General features: G+C 43.6%; 1 long non-coding RNA gene across 1 annotated transcript; it reads left to right on the forward strand.

Annotated features, from left to right (window-relative positions):
• Positions 1-597: 597 nt before the first annotated feature.
• LOC147662055 (uncharacterized) lies at positions 598-15,410 on the forward strand. Its single transcript, XR_015305990.1, has 3 exons — positions 598-670; positions 765-843; positions 14,359-15,410. It is a non-coding gene; the product is annotated as an uncharacterized LOC147662055 (long non-coding RNA).
• The last annotated feature ends 314 nt before the right edge of the window (positions 15,411-15,724 follow it).

Consider the following 15,724-nt stretch of genomic DNA (forward strand, 5'->3'; position numbering starts at 1 on the left):
TACCCCAATTGCGTTTCACTGTCTTAGAGCAAATTAACGTTTGTTCAGGGATTGATATAAATACATCCTTAGCACGCAGAGAAACACATTGGATCAAGACATTATGTACGGTAGCCCCCCACGGGCTCAATGATCATTACGAAATGTTATGTTTCCTGTAACAGTAACACAAGAGAACCCATGTATTATTGTCTGTAACCTGTAAAGGATTTGCACTCAACTATCCTTCTCTTTTCCTTTATTTTTTCATAATTTTTTTCATAATTTTTAATTTCTCTTACTCCACTTTTGTTCCTTTTACCTAGCATCCCTTCGGTACTTTCTCTCATAGATTCTGTCACTTCATTTCCATAACAACTTCACTGATTTCTGCCCTTCGGTACTCTTCCCCACCCAGTCACATGACACCCTCCTTCATTGTTTTATATGTACTCATACATACTAACTCAATGGTAATTTCTACTTGTCCTTTATTCTATTGTAAAAACTGCTATCGTTTCTATCAGGCAGCTCTTTCCTTTCTCATCACGTAAACACGTCCACGCTACACTGAATCTGACAGTGTTTCTTTAAAACTGCAAGGCATCATGGGGCATTTGTCCATACCGGCGTTTCACTACTTCCGCACGGACGGGTTATCTTGCAGCTCCGCTACGTTCATCCAACTTGGGTAGGTGCCACGAGAATTAATACCCTCATGGCTCTTATTTATTTTCCATGGCGCACTCCGACATCTGACACTGTGCCCTTTCATATTCTTTCAGCTCCGTTGTACTTTTTGAGCACCATTGAATCTGTCTACTTCCCGAGCATTGACGGCAGTAGAAATTTCCCCGGCAAAAGGTGAGAGCGTTTTAGACGTTCCCCGGATTTTGTTTCAAAGGGCATTACTTTTTCTAAAATGCGGTTCTTTATTTATTAGTTTTTCAAGCTGCTCACCAGCGAGACCTGCTCACACCCGACGTAATATTCCTAAGGCAAGCGCATTACATACTGTTGTTTTTAGCTTGTAAACTAAGATGGGCAATGGCATACACATCATGTATACCTATCACGTCTTTGGGTGACTTCTATCAGTAAGGATATATTTCTCTTTTTGTAAAGAATAACACACCATAATTTTATTTTTTCTACATGCACCTACTTTTAACCCTGAGTGCAAACCCTAATATCAAAGCAGTATATTCACTGCCTTTTTGGTGTGTCATAGATCACTGTGGATATTTGAAACTTTATTGAGAAGACACCTCAATTGACAGAATCGTATTCCCCTGACGAAGGGTTCAATACCATGAACCCGAAATGCATTGGGACTTTGGAACTTTTTGAAGCTCATATTGTTATTTTTTACATTCACAAATGTACATGATTTAAACATTTGAAGAATTCGTTATTTACGATATTACAAATGTGTTTATCAGCATGTATTTAATGTTCATAATCATGTTCATATGGTTTTGTGAAATGATAATTCGATAATGGCAATATGCATATAAAAGCACCTTTACTTTGAATACTTTGTGTAACCTGTTCTAAAACTTTATTTAAAAATTCAGTAGAGACATTATTGTCCACAAGCTGTGCACTACCTTGGCTGTGGGTTTCCCACAGTCCCACATAGTAACCTACAAAGATTTGAGCACCTGCACTTCATATTTTACAAATTAAGCACTGCACATAACATGTCACCCAATGCAATGTCTGCCCCATTTGGATGTCATCCCACATAGACATCCATCCAACATTTCCCCTTGTTCTGTGTAACTCTAGCACTGGCTCCAAGGGCATATCATACTAGCCACTTCAACTTAGTCAGCAATCAGGGATGAAACAAACACAACTGTACTCACATATCACTAACTATACAATAACATCAAATAGTTCAAAAAGTAATGGCAGGACCAATGTCTACAAAGCTAAGAAACGTTTTGTTCTGTGGGTGAAAAACATGTAGCCAGTCCATTTATTCATTCATGCCACAGCCAGCACAAGTCTGTCATACCAAACCTGCCCTTACTGACACTGCCAGGGAACCTCCTCACAAAGGGGCATCCATTGGGCATAGCAGGCACCTTGAAGATGGTACTTGGTAAAGGAGGGGCAGGGGTTTAGGGGCGAGTGAGTTGTCCTTGGGGGGGGGGGGAGGGGACATCTTGGGTTTGGGGGGTTTTGGGGTGGGTTTAGCCTTATAAGTTTCTTTTTTCTTTTTATTCTTTTGGGCTGGGTTCAGGGGGGTGGGGAGGCTGTTTTTCAAGGCTGGAGTGGGAAATGGAATGGACGGTTTTGGGTGTGGGAGGGGTATTTGGGACTTTGGGAGGCAGGGTTGGGTTTCACAGGGGTAAGGACAAGGCAAAGAAGTGAGAGTCACAGTGAAAATGGGTAGAGTGTTTGGGATGGAGTTCAGATTGGAAGGAAGAGGGAGTGAAAGTGTGAGCTTGGTCTGCTGCCTGCACTATGTGTTTTGTTGGTGTCTGTTGTGTGCGTGACTGTGAGAGTTTGCATTTTTTGGTTGGATGTGCTGGGTGTTGTGGAGGGGTCTCTGGCTGTGATGTCAGTGGGCATGATTTTGCTTGTGGAGAGGTCAGTGTGCATTGGTGTTGTGTCAGCGTGTACGGTTGTGTCTGTGGAGAGTTCAGTGTGTGTTGGTGAGGTGTCTGCAGGTATGTTTTTTTTGGAGGGAGTTTTATATAGCACGAACTAGACCCGAAGGTATCAGAGTGCCATACATGAGCACCAGTTGCTTTGCAGACGTACACATTCATTTTGTTAGGCACAGGGAGATTAAGTGATTTGCGCAGAATCACATGTATTTGAGCATCCCTGCTGAGACACGAACCCGTTTCCCCAGCTTCTAGGTCGACTGCCCTAGCAGTTAGGCCGCATCCTCTCCCCATGGTTGTGTCTGTGGAAGGGTCAGTATGTGTTGGTATTGTTTTCTGCGGGAATGATTGTGTCTGTGGAGGGATCAGTGTGTTTTGGTGTGGTGTCTGCAGGTTTGGGTGTGCCTACGGAGGGCTCTGTATGTATTGTTGTGGTACCTGGGAGTATGCTGGGGGTGGTCAGGAAGGTGTGTGTCTGATGTGTTCATGTATGTTTGAGTTTCTTGGATGTCTTGTGTTTCTGTGTGGTGCTTGTATCTGATGTACTATCTGCAAGCTTAGGCATGCATGTGCTTGTGTTAGGTATGGAAAAAGGGAGTGTGGGAAAGGTGCAGGAGGGGATGTGGAAGTTTAGGATGGGTGGAGGTTGCCGTTAGGGAGGAGGCCAGAGCCTGAAAAGATCTCTGTAGCATAGACATGGCAGTGTGAATGTCTTCCAGGTGAGCAACCATCTGGGTCAGATGAGTGCTTTGCCCCTGGATACCATACAGCACTGCAGTTTGACCGTCAGGAGTTCAATAGCCTTCTCACTCAGGGCAACGGGGCTAACAGGGGTAGGGGCAAGGTGCCTGAAATGAAGGAGACTGCCCCCTTACTAGGACAGCGGAAAAGGCCAACTTGTGATGGGACAACAGGGAGAATGGTAATGGAACTCGAGGTGGTGGACAAGGATGAAGGTGGGACTGATCCACTGGGGTCCGCCAGATGAAGATGAGCTTTGGCTGCTGTCCTCCAGGGCACTCCCCACACCCGCCTGGTCACTGGGTTCCTTCATTGCCTGACACCTCACGCCCAGAACCGCTGTGACCAGCTGTGTTCCCACCGACGTTGTCCCCTTCTCCTTCGTTTTTCCTGGATGTCTCTGAAATGGCATGTAACATTGGTTAATTGCAACTGCATTTGCACACCTGGCCATCATAAATCAACGTAGAACATTGAAGAAGTCCACATATCACACCACCTTCATGGTTTACTCCATAGGTTACCAAGTTAACATGAACACATGCATGCATGCTACATAAACTGTAAACAGTTGGGTCCACTCATGTCAGAACCCCATACAGGCCAAATACATGGATGGGATTGGCAACACTCCATCCTTCCGTCCATACTAGGATAGTTGATCACCTTGCATACTTTGGCCCTTGTTGTACACCACTGTAAATGTTGTAACCAAATAGGATGGATCCAAGGCACAAGGTCCAGAATCAAATACGTTTAACTATTACTCCTCACACATCATGATGTCATGAAGGTTAAGTTGAACACCAATGTACCATCAATTACTGCTGTGGCAGACATCATGTCACATGCAAATGCTCATTGCAAACTGATGACACTACGCTCCAAATTGCATCATAGGACCACTATCTGAAAAGTCAATTGAAATTTGGACACATGGTTTAGCTATCTGTCACATATAGTTCCCTGAATACATAGAGGTCATACCATTTGTGAGATGAATTCACACAGTTCAACACTCTATATAGCCATATGAACATCCCCAATCCTGCTTGGTACAGGTGATGACTCAGGTGATAGAATGAATATCCCCAAGTCAATAGACCTTTGAAGGTTTTGGGTGTCCCTGAACATCTATTAAATGAAGATGTCGGATCACTAGAGTCCCAATGGGCAGGCACATCACACCACTCTTTGGTATTGCATACTCAGATTGTCTTGGAGGGATCAGTGTATACACTCACATTTGTTCCCCACAGTTCTACATCTCACTCCCTCATGCATGTCACCAGTCAGTGAATGAGTGTTTCGAAACACTATTGCAGATGAATCATCAACTGCCAAATGCACACTGACCAACATGTCAGCACTAATGCTGATGTCACCTTTCAATGTATAACCAGTACTTACCAATGGGAACTGTAGTACAGTCACAGCATGTACAGTGAACACTATGTCATGTCAAATGCAATAGGGCCCCAATCACATGAGAGACAGTAGTAAGAGTGCATCACTCCTCACACTAGCATGACCAGTTGTCTGTGTGGTACAATTGTCGTCCAGATTTACAGAGCACATGAGATGATTTCTCACTTCACTCAGCCAGGTGTCTGCTCAAAAGGGGAGAATTGGATGTGGACAGGAGTCTGCTGTCTTCCAGGTCAGAAAGACAATAAGCACAGCAGCATGAACGTACTAGCACACTTACACTAACAATGACTCTTCTTGTGTGTGGCGCATGTGCCCCCACCAATATGGTTGGTGAAATGCCAGTCTGTAGCACTCAAAGTTGGCAAGTTGACAGTATGACTCTGGCCAGACTCAACCCCTGGTTGCTGCTTTTGGTCCCTCAACTGCCCATCAAGGTCCAGGTAGGCCATTGCCAGTATGCAGGCCATCAGGGTGATCAGGGTCTGGTGCGCACCCCTTCCATGTTGGGAGGACTTGCCCACCTGGACCTCCATGAATTTCTGGTCCAGTGCCACCTCTTTCGGCAGTGGGCACTATGCTGGTTATAGACCCCCATGGTCCACACCTTCCGGGCGATGGCTCTCCAAATAGCCTTCTTCTGATGGGCGTTGACCTGTATGGATGCAATAGATGTAGAAATAGATTGTAACTAGAAGTTTGGGAATAACTTTCAGCTTGATACACATTACGTTGACATTTAGCATAAGCATTCATCATGAGTTAACATATTACATGTGTCCATGTCACATGCGACGCACAACTATAGCATGGATACATACTTTTGTGGTCATCTGATGACTAACCTCAACCCTGTTATATCAAAAGAAAGAGGGACTGGGGGCACTTATAGGTCCAGCATACATGCCTGTAGGGTATACATAATCAAACAAAGGTATGCACTTCATTGGAGGAAAGTACAGGAGTGGTCGGTACAATAAACTATCCAAAAGAAGGAGGGGGTGTCTCCCACTTTAGGAACTAGGGCCCTCACACACCCGGCTGGGTGGCATGCTTCATCATAGGGCATGCTCCTCGTCAGGCCGGCATTGCAATGCATGACAAGCACCCTAGGAGGGCCTTTTATTCCCAAAGCCATAGGTTGTGGTGCAAGTATAGGGCCTGGTAGTGTATATGAGTGTGAAGGGTATGAGGGAAATATGAGGAAAATTTAAAACAGGATTCAGTGGTACTCAAATTAATTTTAATCAGTGAGTGCACTTTTCCCAGCTAAAATGTGAAATGGCACACCACTGGTATAATGTTCAGCGGTGGCTATAGAGTAAAGGTCAACATGTTTCTTGCATGGGTTGTCAAAAGATCAACTGGCAATTTGTCAGGACCATTAATAAAATAACTATCGACACAGTGGTTGGGTTCTCATTAGTATCAAGGGTAACCCAAACACTCTAGCAACCTAACAGCGAGGTACCTCATAGTAATAACGACCTAGAAAACAAAATGATATACATTAATATAAAATCCTCTATATAAACAGAATGCAATATAGTTCTAATCGTGCTGTTAGTTAAAATCACAGGTGACAGGCACAGTGGAGAGATAGAAATAAGTGGCAGGCGAGTGGCACATCTATGGGCTAAGCAAGCAGGATGGATAGTCAAACACCATGGTATGTAGACAAACTGTTATATCTCACCCATCTGGGGTGGCTCACCAGCTACAGTGATTGCTGGTAGAGGGAACGTTAACATTTTTAACATCCTAGTAGGTGAGAGAAGATCATTAATGGACTCTGTATGCAGGGCTTCAAAAACAGCTACTACTAAAACTCCAGCGCCTCCAGAACGCTGCAGCCAGGCTAGTTCTGGACATACCCAGATTTGAGCCAGTGGTCCACAGAATGAGCAGTCTCCACTGGCTAACAACAGAGAAGAGAATTCAATTTAAGTCAGCGTGCCTGGCATATAAGGCCTTGCATGGTTCAGGCCCCCATTTTCTGAAAAACAACCTAAAACAATATGACCCAACTAGGACTCTCAGGTATAGCAGTGCTATGCTACTCAAGACCCCCAGATTTAAACAACTAATATGGGGCGAGAAGCTTTGTTCTGCACACAGCAAAGACCTGGAATCAGATACCAGTAGCAATAAAAAGCAGCCCATCATTGCTATCTCTCCGAAAGTCCCTAAAGACCTGGCTCTTTTCAAAATGGTTCCGGGCACCTGTGTCGTTTCTTCTTCTACCACCACCGGCAGTCTTAAGTCATTTTTAGCGCCAAGACGCCCAAGGGCATTTGTGCGCTCTACAAATCCGATAATCAAATCAAATCGATAATCAAATTAAGGACTTAAACATAGACTCGACCTTTTTAAAAAAAGGATGTAGTTAGGACACATGCTATAGCAAAGAATAAAAAGTTAAACAGCTGGGAAAATAGACATTTTGATCAGAGAGATCCTCCCTAAAATTGTCAAGGGGAGAGTATTCAAACATGAAAATAAATGTTGTATTTTTAAAAGCAGTGAAGAGAAATTAAGAGCATGCACATCCTCGATCCATGATGAAAACGTAATTCCTAGATATCATTTTGGGTATGAATTGACACATGAGATGATATCTGAATGCAAAATGTCTGGGTTGCACCCGCATAATATTATTTCAGTCTACTTTTTATTAATCTTACAGCCTCTCAGTTGCTCAAATCGTGTGAAAGTCTCACATAGCTTTTCTTGTACGCCCCTACTGAACTCAAGAATTAACATAATATCGTCAGCATATAATTATATCTTTATCTTTCCCATTAATGGCAGATGGAGGCCAATATCAAAGTTTGTAAGACAAAGTGACAGAGGACTTAGCTATAAGTAATGCCAGCAATGCTAGCAGTGCTGACAACGAAATAACTTGCATGGATCTGCAAAACCAGCAGCTAGGAGGGAAGTCCACAGTGTCACGTACCCTATGCTACGGTTAGAGGCTGCCTTTGTAAAGATTAAAGAGTATCCTTTGTTCACTAAGACTAGGTTACCCATGAGTACAGAAACAGAAGCTTCAGAAATCCTGTTCACCTTCCTCTCCAGTGCCCGTGAACCTCTTGTGTAGGATTCCATTACTCTGCAGCCATCTGTATCTACCTCACAGAAGTCCTTGTCCTTATCTCAAGCATCCGAAAAAGCAGAGTGAATAGGAACATTCTGAGTCACTCCCAGAACCCTCAATTGAAGCAGCGGTTGGAGACGGTTCACCTGTAACTACACAGTGGGACGCTAAAAGCATGCTTAACCTCATTTTAGAAGAGATTAAGGATCTCAAAATCTCTCAAACCACAGAAATAGTGCTTTGCATGCACAGCTTTCTAAAACTGAGGATGCTTTGGCTCAGATCCCGGAAAGGCTAAAAGAGGCAGAGACTAGGATCTAGCAGTTAGAGGATCGGGTCATGCTGATGCAGCAGAAAATAGGTATGTTTTTACAACAAAGATCTACAATAGAAAATTAAACTTGAGGAGTTGGAAAATCATTTTTGACGTGCCAATCTCCCCTTTTGTGGGGGTGCCGGAAGTACACGAGGGTCAACATACACTCCAATGGGTCGACTCTTTCGTAAAACTCATGTCTTACCTGAAAATGCCGATCTGACAATAACTAGAGAGCACCATGTGCCATCGTATCAGCCTCCAAATCGAAATTTTCCACGCACTATACATGTCAATTTCAGAGACTGTTGCATTAAAGAGCAAATCTTAACTAAGGCAATGAAACGGACAATAAAAATGAGACAGTTCACCATGTCTGATGTTCCCCAGTGCCACATATTTCCAGATTTGTCAGTATCCAAAGCCAGGCGGTGGTAATAAGTAGTAAAATGTCTTCTTTTGTAAAGCTCAGGGTGCTCAGGCAATGATTGCTCAGCAATCTAAGTTGAAAGTGTTGGTTAAGGGGAAGTTTCATTTATTTGGTGATGTGCCGGATAAACAGGAATTGCTCCATCAGATCTCTGCTAAGTGTTAAGATATTGTCATCACCTGGTGGGAGGTTGAAATAGCAAGCCTTAGTCTATAGTATCTCTATTATCTGAGGAGCGGAGATGCCGGGGCAATATGCTTCTCTGGTATGGGGGTGGCTAGATTACTCCCGATGGATTTTGTTTTTGGCTTGTCTTGGCTTCTTCACTTTTTTGGTACCTGACAAAGAGAGGAGTGGAGGAGATGGGCCGATTGGGCACAGATACAGTGTCACAGTGCCAGAGTGGCTTGTGAGCAGTGTTAGGTGTGAGTGGGGAAGAGAACCACTCGTGTCACCATAAGTACTCCCTAGGTTACCTAGTCTGCCACATGGAGGTTATAGCTAACTAAAACAGTCTACAAATCGTGGATAATGGTATGCCCTACGTGAAGTTTGATAGCACCACTCATGCATGGGGGAGGAAGCATTTCCTTGCTTCATCATCGGGACTCCCTGATGCCTAGAAGTCAGGGTGGAATCAACCGTATTTCAGGGAGCACTTACTGCAAAAGAACCACTCACCACTGCTCCAGAAGGGACGGGGAAGTGTGCTGGCAAGAGGTGGGGAAGGATGATGGCGGCAGCTTAAAATGTTTGTTATAAAGAGAAACAATTATGCAATTAAGTGGCAAATCTGTTAATACGACTACATGCACAATTGTACTATGGATGGTGGTTCAAAATGTTTATTGTTTGCAATGAATATGCTATCTTCCTTTAAAGGGGCTATCATCATCGTGTTGATTGCTCCATTAGCCAGAAAATGTTGGGGATTAGTCTAGAATATGCTCCAGATATAGAGTGGATGTATGGTTTAATTAATTAAGACCCTGTTCTCCATAAAGGGATCAGTAAGGGTCTTGCAGCACTGAGCTTGGTTTTATTTTTAGAATAAGAACAATTAGATGATAATAAATAAAATCCTGAGGGTAGTCTCGCTCAATGTTAACTGCCTCAATAATACAAAGAAACTGCAAGCTATTGAAATTTGGATTAAAAATGAAAATCCATAAGTGATTTTAATCCAGGAAACCCTTATTCCGGCAGGTAAATTGATGTAATAATCTATGATAAAAACCTGGGCAGTATACAGGGGCTTCTCCTCTTCCCAAGCAGCACACTACTGCACTGTAATTTTTGTGGGGAAGAGGTTGGATGCAGAAGTGGTAAATTTTCTATTGGTAAGAACAGAAGGTAGTGCTAGGTTACCTGTACTCTGGGGTCAAAATGCCTCACGTTTGTCAATGGTTATGCCTCGATTGAGAGATACCGCCATGGTCTATGAAGAGCTATTTCAATCCCTATTATTAATTCCAGGTGAAGTAATCATTGGGGGGTTTATAACTTTCTGCAAAATCCAACATTTGATTCCTCTGCTAAATTTAAAAGACAGTTAAAGCCAAAAACCAGTAAAAGTCATACAAAACTATTGTAAAACTCTAGGATTAATCAATCGTTGCAGGGAGGCCGTCCCTACAAAAATTATTTATACCTGCTTTTCCGGTAGATTTCATACTTAATCCCGGATAGATTTTTTTCTAGTCTCCAAAGCTCAGGTCTTCCACCTGCTCTGAACTCTCCATAATGTTTTTGAGACCATGTAGTGATTATTCTCAAGGCTAAGGTAGGGAAAACCCCAATACACTCTAGACATTGGATTTTCAATAGGCAATATCTGCAAGATGACGCATGGGTGCAGTTCTGTGAAATTGAGATAAAGAGTTTTTCATAACGAATCATGGGTCGGCTTCTTCTAGTACTCTATGTGATACTCTAAAGTCCTAAATTCGAGGGTCAGTGATAGGTAAGAGTGCAGAAAATACCAAAAAAGATAAGCTCCAAAAGCAAACTTTAGAAAGAAATGTGCAGCAAAGTTATGAATTGTTCCTAAGAAATCCATCTGTATCTAATAAAAAAAAACTTGATAAGGGTAAACAGGTACTAAGTGAGGCATACTACGCAAAAATGTGAAAAGCTAAATTGCACCCACATGCAAAAAGGGTACAAAGAAAGTAATTTCAAAGGGAGGCTTCTGGCCTGGCAGGCATGTGAACAGGCTGCCAATAATAGGATTGACACTCTGAAATGCCGCACCACCAGTACTCGGAGTAAGGATTCGGGAAGGGAGGGAGAAATTATGCTAGAGCACAGTAGACAAATCTATGCACAAAACCAACTAACTGATAGTTTCTTGAGAAGTTTCTATTAGAACAAAATATCCTGGTGTTATCAGAGGCAGAAAGGAGGAATATTGAGCGACCCTTTTCCAAAGAATTGACCGAGGTTATCAGGAATCTTCCAAATGGTAAAGACTGTGGGTCAGAGGGTTTCCCAGCTGAATTTTTCAAAGTCTTTTTAGGCGTTCTGGCTGAATATTTTTTACTGGTTGCCAGCACAATGCTAGAGGGAGGTCCTATACCAGCGTCATTTCATAAAGGGAATATGGTTCATTTATTAATAAAGAAGAAGGATGGCGAGGACCCAAATTCATATCCTCCTATTTCACTATGAAACCCAGATTATAAAATCATTACAATATCTGAAAGTGCTTCTAACAGTATAGAGACATGGATAATGGTGTTAACCCTACACATAACAATGCACATATACCATGATGTGATTTGAGAACTCATTGTAGCTACTATGGACTTGAGCCCTGCATAGAGATATGGATGTAACACAAGCACAAATCACCCTCATCACATATACCAATGGTGGCCTTCTTTCAACAAAGCTCAGGGCCCCATAATCCATTACAAGTGTGCCCTAGTAGGGGGCCATATGATGTATGCAATCAACATAATGTGACACTCAGAGGCACATTGTAGCCATTGGGAACAGAAAGGAAGCAGTGCAATTAAGTTAAAAAATGAATTTGAGAAATGTACCTGTTCCTCTGGTGAGCCATGGGGCTAGGAATACAGGTAAGGACCTTATCTACAAGGGTATCCAGTTCCTCTGGAGTGAAGGGACGGGCTCTCTCTTTTCTAGTTTGCGCCATGTTTGCTCCTAAAGTGGTGAACAGCTAAAATGGAGAAGGTGTTGCTAGCAGCAGTGTCAGGAGGCAAGTGTGATCTTTTCCAACCACTGTGTACATGTACGCCATGTATGCGGTCATCAGCGTCGCCGCACACAGCCATTGGGCCGCAACCATCAATATCACTAGCGCTAGCCTTTGGCTGTGACCGCCGTGCATGCGAGTGCCCATTGCACAATTGACTACCGGCGGCCTTCCACCTGCTGTATTACAAGTCATGCAACCTGAAATGCCGACTGCGTCAACGGCGAGGTTCCCGCCTCATCTGTAGAGGTCTGCAATGTTGTTGATTCATACTCTGATGCCGTCAGGGCTGCAGCTTCCAGTCAAACCTTTTACAACAACACAGTGGTTCCCTAGGGGCGGTTCCCCAATGCTGGAGACCGCCGCGGTTCGCTCGCAGAAAAGTAACACAACAGTGCCCATTCAATGGATTAAAAAACTACACAGTGGATGTCCTTTGGTCAAGTGGACCCACTGGAAATCACACTACAAAACATACCCCATTCCTAACCATGATCCTTTGCTTCCCACCTGCAGCCCACAAGACAGGCACCACAGTTTTGTGCATTTCCAGTTAAGGCAGTCCTTTATTTAATCTTCGCATGTAGAACTCTCCACACCCTTTTTTTGTTGCAGCCTATTCACTAATTTCCCTTGATTTTGTTGATAATTTGTCACTCACTTAATTTGATAGTCATGAATCACCCCAAAAATCCAAGTTTCATGAAGGCTGAGCTGTCAGTCATGGTGGATGAAGTTTTTAGGGTAGAACCACAAATGTTTGGAGCCCAAGTACAACATACTCCTCTTGGTAGGACACCTGAATTTTGGAACAGGATAGTCGATAGAGTGAATGCTGTTGGTACTATCCTACCACACAGCTGGAAATTAGGATGAGGCAGCCCGACCTGAGGTTGAAAGTGCATACCCTGGCCTCCAAGCAACACCTGGAGACCCAGAGTACTGGCAGTGGCCCTCCCAACTCTTTACCTGGGAGGAGAAGGTCTTGGCCATCCAACATACTGAGGGCATGACAGGATCACCTGGGGGAGTGGAGTCTGTTAAGTTACATTTCACTAACTGTCACAATACCTCAAGGTCCTGGTTGCACTCAACTCAACTCTGCTTTTGCTATTGTGTTGTCTATCTACTTTCGTAACATGCAATTCTTAAAGTATCAGAGATGTTGGTTTGTCAGTGTTAACGTGCATTGTTGCATATAATATCACATATATCAATCTCCATTACATGCCACATGTTGCAATGCTGTCTGTAAGTGTATAATCAGAAAGAAATCATCCCTGGACCCATGATATGTGTCAAAATGTAAATGTATGGCCCATCCCAAATGCATGTTGCCAACAGGTATGGTGAACGAACCATTTGCCAAGTGCAGATAAGTCAAGTTAGAAATGCCTACAACTACCAGGAGGGCCTGTGACTGTAACCCTTACCAAGATGCAATAGTCGTTTTGCCCCTTCACACTTGTATGCCATGTTACAACTGATGTTCACCTTACATGCAGGTTACCATTTCTCAAGTGTAGATAAGTCAAGTTAGAAATGGCTACAACTACCAAGTGGCCCAGTGACTGTAACTCTAACCAAAATGTAATTGTCTTTTTGCCCTTCTCACTTGACTACAATGTTACAACTGAAGTTCACCTTACATGGACTGTGCAGTGTGCATGCAATTCTCTACTCAGAGACATGTCTAACTAGTTTGATTGATGGTATTGTCAGCTGAAACATTGATGGCATGAGCGACACCATACTACGTGTGTACCTCTAATATATGTGAGACATAAAGGGGACTCATCTGATTATAAGTGGCAGGTGACCCTTTGACTCTGCACTGCTCAAATGATGAATAAAGGAAACATCCTTCAGACCGAAGCTGGAATACCGCTATGCCTTTACAGCACTGGTTAAAGAACGAGCAATTTTTAGTACGCATTGGTGGAATGGTGTTGGATTTAAAGCCCAACACCTTCCCTGCTGTTGCGCATACTGGAGTTGGATTAGTAAATTAACCTATTTCAAAATCCAGTATCCCCCTAAGGCAAGTCGTTATAACGACGCGTATGCTGAACGAATGCGTACTAAAGACACATTTGTTCTAATGACGGCGCTGTGAAGGCACAGCATAATTCCGGCTTGCGGAATGCCATCACACATTCGATGAATATTGTTAAACATACAACGAAGTTGTGTGTGCGCCTGTATTCTACACAACTAGGGCCTTGGAATGGTCAAATTCATGTTACTTCTACACTGTGTTGCGTTAAATGTTTAGGAGATATCATGTTGATCCTAAAATCCAAAATGCAGCATATCAGCACATATAATGAGCTCCTCAATTCTACTACATGTATTGAAGGTCACCAAATATCTAGTAAAGAACTTCAATTCCACGCAAATAGATCACAATATTAGTCTCTACCTATTTAGCTTAATCCAAGGTCTCTATGTACTGTGACACAAACAATGTGGATGTAGATATCACAGTTCTAACAGTAACAATGTTCTGTAATTTCTCAACAGGTCAATCTGGCAGAGCACCTGACCAGAGCTTGGCCACTGAACAGACTTCAACTCCACCCCAGGATAAAGCCCTCATTGATGACAACACTCCTGGAGAGCTGGACGTGGATAACCTTCCTGGCCCATCTGGTCAGCCTGGTCAGATGGCAAAAGCGGGGCTCACTGTGCCCACAACAACACCTCCTACCCCAGCTGCAGCAACACAGCCAGTCACTGACCCCCAACCTGTGTACTTAGCACAGTCAGCAACATCTTGTGCCCCTTTCCTGGATTCTGAGGTAGCAGTCACCAACACAGTCACTGAAGACTCCGGAACCAGTGGGAGGGTGCAGCCTGGGCCAAGGGCACAGCCCTGTGGGGGTTAGGGGTCAAGGGAGGGTAACTACGGGCCCACTGAGTGAGCACACTGGGGCCACTGACACCCAGACCACCATCACCCAAGTCTTGGGAGTCTTTCAGGACTCCCAAGGCATGATGGGCCAGGTACTTATGGAAATCCAGGAAATGAAGGAGCTGCAAAGTGACACAAACCAGGAGGTGGCTGGTATCAACACCAACTTGGCCTCCCTGGTTGGGGGCTGCAGGGCATCAACACCACCCTCTGCAGGGCATTTCACTTGCATCTACCCCTTCCTGTGGTCCAAGTACATCCAGCCCATCAAGATCTGCAGCAGCCATGGGAAGGGAGGCCCTGTCAGAGGAAGACTTGTCTGCAGACACCATGCCTCGCAGCAGCGGATCCCCCTGGCAAAAATAGGGAACATCCATGCAAAAATCCAGAAGGTGTAGAGGGCAAGACACCCACCACTGCTAGTGTGAAAACTGGCACCTAATTCCCTCCCATGTGCAACACATTCATTTTGTAGACTATTCCTGGACACTTTTCCATTTCTGATGGGAGTAGTATGTTGGAATTTGGACACCAGACAATGTGGCATCTCCAACTATGGTTTCATCCACCATGACTCACTTCTTCATGTTTGGTTTTCCCCATTTTATTTTGAACATTTATAATGTTCTCCTTGTTAAATGCAATAAATACACTAGTTACTAATTCATTTTCTCCTGTAGTATCTCTCACATCTACCAATGTATATGTACTCCCTTGTGAATTTAGACTGCCACTCAGGAGTGCCAAAACAAGGTATTGTGTAAGCATGGATATGTCGAATGTAAGCAATGCTTAACTCAGAATTACAACCATGTCACACCAACACATACACACAAGTGTCTGGTCTTATAACATCTTTATTCCATTGTTACAATCATAGACTGGCCTGATGTCAGAAACATAGCAAATAAGACATAACTCCTGTGTCAGTGATTACAGATTCAGTTTCAGACCTTAAAAACATGGAATGAGGTG

This window comes from Lissotriton vulgaris, unplaced genomic scaffold (assembly GCF_964263255.1).
Source record: "Lissotriton vulgaris unplaced genomic scaffold, aLisVul1.2 SCAFFOLD_416, whole genome shotgun sequence".
Lineage (NCBI taxonomy): Eukaryota > Metazoa > Chordata > Amphibia > Caudata > Salamandridae > Lissotriton > Lissotriton vulgaris.